Consider the following 6,052-nt stretch of genomic DNA (forward strand, 5'->3'; position numbering starts at 1 on the left):
AATGCAAGTATTAATGACTGTTTCCACGGCTCGAACATCTGTCCTATAGGTCACACGGACACAACTTTACCGTTGCTCCAAGTCTCCTCTTCTATCTCAACAAATCAATGCAGTCGATATATCGAGAAAAAGAAAATGCTTCCATCATTTTCATCTAATTGTCAATGAATTTGCGCCAAATAGTTGGCTGGAAGAATCAGCCAGACATCGAATAATACTTTGCGAGTTCGGCAGAATCCAGTACAGTATATGTATATGTTTGCATGCGCGCGCAACATATATTAGAATTTAATATAGATTTTACACCTCACTTTTTCATTCAAACTCTGTATATGTACACATGTAGCTTCATGAGATAATAAGCTGGATCTGATCTCCATTTATATTATCCTTTAGATTAATAGCTAGGTCTGGTTCTCTGCATGTAATTAACTACACGTAACTGTGTTATATAACTGCAACAATAATTCAAGAAAAAATCAGAAAACTTTTATGGTGCCAGCATTTTGCAACTCACTTATATCCTGCTAGTTTGCCAGAAATGATTTCTCTAGTAATATCCTAATTACAACACTGACATGGTTTTGAATATATACATACTAAAATCCTCAAATATTAGCCGTTGCAATAAAGATATGAACCACCAAATTACTTTAAGCATCTTCAATTCCCTCTTTAATTTAATTATGAGAAAAACAGATACTATGGTTCGAAGAGAAGCTAAATGATGTGTGTACTATATGTCCTCTATATAGAACATAATTAGAAAATGACTCGGTGGTAAAGTCATGAAAATGATTGTTTCTTCCGTATTTTGGACCTCAGCTCCATGGAAGAATATGTTACTGCTGAAACACAAAAGAACTAAAACCTTATATCAAAATACTATGTATGAATGATATGAACTGTCTAAACAAATTCTTGAACACCCAATAATTTCTGGGAGCACTAGCACGAGCAAAGATGGTTGAACATTTTCTAATTTAAAACAATTGAGGAAAAAATACCTTACATATATAGGAACATTATGATGACTCAAGATCATTTATTTAATACAGGATGTAGAGATGCATAATAGATCGATATGAACAACATGAGTTGTCTCATGATAAATCTAATTTTTGTTGATACCTTCTTTGGATATTTATGTTAGTTTGAGAGGTTAAAACAAAAAAGATTAGATTATGTGTAAATAATAGGAGTACTATATATACTTTTTAAAGTTCAGAGAGCAGTCATCCCTTATTGTCTGGCCTATTTAAACCAAAACATAGAGTATACCCTACTAGTTACCTATCAATTCAAAGATTTATTCATTCCCATGGGAAATGCATGTTAACAGGTATAGTAAGTTAAATTACTTATCCTCAAAATTATTATGAATTGCTTAACTATCAGTTATATGTTGAAAGCAACCCCTTTTACCCCTCCTTACATCCTGCCCTACAAATAAAATAAATTACTTTAAGATTATTTTTATTATATAAGATTGAAATAATACTTTAATTAAGATGTAATTAGCAGATGTTGGATTCCAAATTAGCATTTAGCATTGTGGAATTCTAATCAAGTTTGAGTGGAAACATCAAATGGTAAACAAAGTTTGTAATCATAACGCTTAAATATTTAACGCAATGATGATATACTAATGCAAATTCTATGATTTTTTAAAAGTATATTAGGCTCATAGTTAGACTTGATTGGATGAAATCAGAGAAAAGAAGCTAAGAGGCAACAATATGACATTTTTTGAGATTACCTATGCCTTTAAGCAATTGGCTTATCACAATTTACAAAATCTTAATAATACTTCAGTTTATCATTAATGGTAAATGACTAGACAGTAATTTAATTAACCCCAGAATTTAGTTTAATATATACATAGCCTTTAATTAATTTGGGATGGATGATAAGGGATTTCTTAGGCGTTTATTAATGGTTAATTTGCATTGTCAGGGTATACTTAAAAATGTACTAAGAAAAATCCATGATTACGGGTAATTTTATTTGTAAGGTGGGAATTAATATTTTTGTCTTTTTAGGTATTTTTACTCCAAATGGTGAGAGAGAAGGAAAGGTGTTGGGGGGTTAAAGGAAAATGATTTTATTTTTTCTCACATAGTAACAAAAAAAATTAACTTTTTTCACGGAAATGTATGAGATCACAGAGAGCAAAAACAAAGAGGCAAACAAAATGAACTATGCATCAATAATTGATGAAAGCCAGGGAATCTTCGCTGCCATTTTCTCTTAGTTTTCACCACTTGATTGAACTACCCACAAATTGATCAATCATAAAAGTCAAGCAAATCAAAAAAAATAAAAAATAAAAAATCAAATCCCATTAAAGATATATGAATGTAGAAAATGAGAAAATCCAGAATTTTCTCCTTTCCAAAATGTGGATCTAGTTTTTCATACTTAATCATAAAAATATAATTAAAAACCATAATTCTTCTCTAAATTTGAATTTTCTATAGATAAGTTTTATAAATACTCAGAGAATTCACATAAAGTATGCCAAATTATGGAGTTATGTAACTCATGAGCAATTTAAAGAGGAAAAAAAATGAAAACTACTACTCCTCTAAGACATTTTTCAAGAATTTACCTTAAAAATGCAGATCTCTTGAACTCCAAATGGTAAAAAAAAGTCCTAAGATTGCCATATTTTCCCACAGCTTTCTTGGACTTTCAGAGCTTTAAATCTCATCTCTCAAATTAAAACTATCCACAATTGCCTAAAGAGAGATCAAAATTCAGCTAGAAGAAGTTCAAGAAAGCTGTGGAAAAGCATGACTAGGACTTCATCAGAATTGAGCGGAGCGCTATCGTAAACAACTTTTTCACCTTCACAAGATAGAGATAAGGTAGGGATAATTAGGTCCGCATACACATCACCATCTCGAGACCCTATTTATAGAACTAGGCTGGGTATGTTGTCGTCGAGAAAGAGGAAGAAGGAGTTGTTGAACAAAACACAGTAAAAAAGAGAGAGGGAAATGGAGAGAATGGTGAAGTAAGAAGGGAGAATTGAGATAATGAAACAAATGTGTAGAAGGACCACAGTAGCATATATTATTTGTGAAACCAGCTTTATAGATGGGGGGATTGGGAAGAAAGTAGGGTTAGTTTTGCCCACATAAATTAATATAATGCCTGCTTTCTTTCTTTATTTTGTGAGTGCGCAGTGGGGTAGCATACCCCTATGTTAGATGGCTCATAAATCTTGAAAACAAACAAAAACCATCTATTCCAACCGTGTATATTATTTCTATACTGAAAAGTTACAACAATATGTAATTAGTCTTACCAAATAAAAATATACAATCTAGAAATGAAGTATATAACTTGTTAAAAAAAGTTAAGCCTGATCTCGCATTAACGTGAGGTTCGAGGAAGAGCTGCAATTAATCCAAGAGATGTGACATAAACATCCTACCCTAATGCAAGCATTAATGGTTGCTTCCATGACTCGAACTCATGATCTATAAGTGACAGAGAAACAATATTACCGTTACTCCGACGCTCCCCTCTTCAACTAAATAACTTGCTACAATGAATTAAAATTTGCTAACAGATTAAACAAATTTTATACTTCATATCATTTAAGAGTCAATATAGAGTAATTTTCATGACAAAGGTGGGTATAACCTCCAAAACATGGTAAATAACCTCTTACAACTGCAATACATAAAACTACAATGATTTTGTAAAAATTAGTTAAAACTGTTAGAGTACATAATTTAATTTCTCTTAATAAAGAGTATAAGTCATATGCTGGTATTTTACACTATTTTTACAAATTTAGGTTAAGTATAATACTAAGTGATTGGCTATAACAAAATATAATATATAACGTAGAAAATGAAGAAATTAGTTTGTTACAATCAGTTATATTGTAGTAAGAATGAATTTTTTTATACCATTAGTACATATAATTTAAATTCTTTTAAAATGGAGAAATAAAAGAAGAAAAAGAACGATGAGAAGGGAAATGATAAGGGCATCCCATCCCCATCACATGTGACCATGTGGCTATGATGAATTTGTTTAATTTTTTGTTGGGAACAAAAGGTATGGGGAGTTTATGGTCCCCCAAATTAAAGTTTTATTTTTTGCTGCATCATATACTTAATAATATATAGTATTATCTTTGATGTAAATACTGTCAAGAATGTAGATTTCTGTTTGTTAATGCATTTGGGTTATTCTGCAAAACTTAAGAAAGAGACATCCTATGGCCTCCATTGCACGTGCATGGTCTTACTCTTTACCTAAAATGTACAGGATATTCGGCTGTCTACGTCACATCTTTTGGGGTATAATTTTTTTCTGAAATTTGTATGAATATGAAATATTTTGTGCACCGAACTGTTTCTTTTTCATTGTACAAGATATCAAATGTGAAAAAGAATGAGCTGAAATCTTGCATGTGTAGTCAAATAATCTCCAATTATTTTGAAATGTGTGTGAGAGAGATAAGTCTTCGAGAAATATTACATGATGTATTTGCACTCTTGAATATATATATAAGTAGGGAAGAATATTTTCTTATATTAAGAATCAAAATTAAAAAGAGAAACAATAAATTATCCCTTCTCCTCGCGTCTCACCGCTATCATGCTTGCATATAAGGGGCGTGTTTATACAATTAGATAAATAAAAATGTGCTCTTTTAATCAATTTAAACTTTTAGATGAGATTGCCACACAATCTAACATTATATTATCAAATGGTATTGAATTTACTTTTAACATGATTTTTTTTCTTTTTCATTAGAATAAGGTTGAACGTATTTACTCTGTTTTCAGCCACACCCTCAACCTACTTTTGGGACTAGAAGACACTATTAATATTAAGACTTGGGATCGGAGTTCAATTTTCTACTGCAAAAGCAAAAAACTTAAATCACATTTTTTTTGGTAATAACTGTGAAATATTATCATAACAACCAAATTGATACACTTAAAGAGCACCTAAAGTTCAGACCACCTTCTAGGAAGGGTGCTTGACACGTCTAGGCCTCAACTGGAAAAAAAAACTAATTATGCGGTCTGCATTGGCCTCTCTGCGGCCGTACTGCATTTTATGCGGTCCGCACTCTGCAAGTTTGAACTGTCTGCAAATTTTTCTGCAACTGTGAATCACAATATTTTTCTGGATACTAACAAGTCTAATGAATGTTGTTTGCAGACAATGGTGAAATAAAGAGGCAAGGATGCTAAACAAGCAGGTAGAGGAGAGTCCTCCCAGGGTGGGAAACAAAAGATGATAAAGTTGACTCCCCAAGCCCGACAAAACATAAAAAACACAAGGAAACTCATTAGAGCTGCTGATAGGGATATTGATCAGTCAGGGAGTGAGCAAGAGCCCTCCCGGGAGGCATCATCAGATTCAGTGCCAGAGTACATTACTGACTGGCCAGAGAGAAACAAACTGAGAGACACTCCTCCACCTTCCCCCACTGCCCAAGCTTTAGTGCGTGTATTTTCTGAGTCATCTGAGGGCTCAGCTGCTGGTAGTGGAAATGAATACTCCACCTCTCCCAGAGCTTCATTATCCGTAGAGGGTGCAGAAGGAGAAGAAGAGGCAGTAGGAGAAGGGGTGAACTTCAGGTGGGAGGAGTAGCGAGAACTAGAAACTCGGAGGTGTGACAAGACCATTTTGTGAGTGAGGTGGCCTACCATAAGTTCAGAGAATGGTGGCCTGTGAGAAAATTGATTCCAGAGCGAAGTTTTGTGGATAGAGACCTCTTGCCTCACAACCCCAATGTGAGAAGGCAATTTAGAGAGAGAGAGTGGGCTGGGAGTACTTCTTAAGCAACTATATGGATGCAAACGAGCACTTAGTCAAGGAATTCTACACCAATGTTGCCCACATCAAGAAGGGCACCAAAGTGACCAAGGTGCGGAATTTGAAAGTGCTATTTGATGGGAAAGCAATAAATGAATACTTGGGCTTCGATGAGGAGGATGAATCACTGTATCTGGAGAAGATGGCATTAGGTGAGGAGGCCCATCCTTGGTTGGCACAGTACTTGGCAATCCCA

General features: G+C 33.7%; 1 long non-coding RNA gene across 1 annotated transcript; it reads right to left on the minus strand.

The window, feature by feature from the left end:
- Positions 1-207: 207 nt before the first annotated feature.
- LOC107760167 (uncharacterized) lies at positions 208-3,088 on the minus strand. Its single transcript, XR_001642347.2, has 2 exons — positions 2,612-3,088; positions 208-845 (listed from the first exon to the last, which is right to left on the minus strand). It is a non-coding gene; the product is annotated as an uncharacterized LOC107760167 (long non-coding RNA).
- Positions 3,089-6,052: the final 2,964 nt, after the last annotated feature.

The sequence above is a fragment of the Nicotiana tabacum genome, chromosome 18, assembly GCF_000715075.1.
Source record: "Nicotiana tabacum cultivar K326 chromosome 18, ASM71507v2, whole genome shotgun sequence".
NCBI classification, from domain to species: domain Eukaryota; kingdom Viridiplantae; phylum Streptophyta; class Magnoliopsida; order Solanales; family Solanaceae; genus Nicotiana; species Nicotiana tabacum.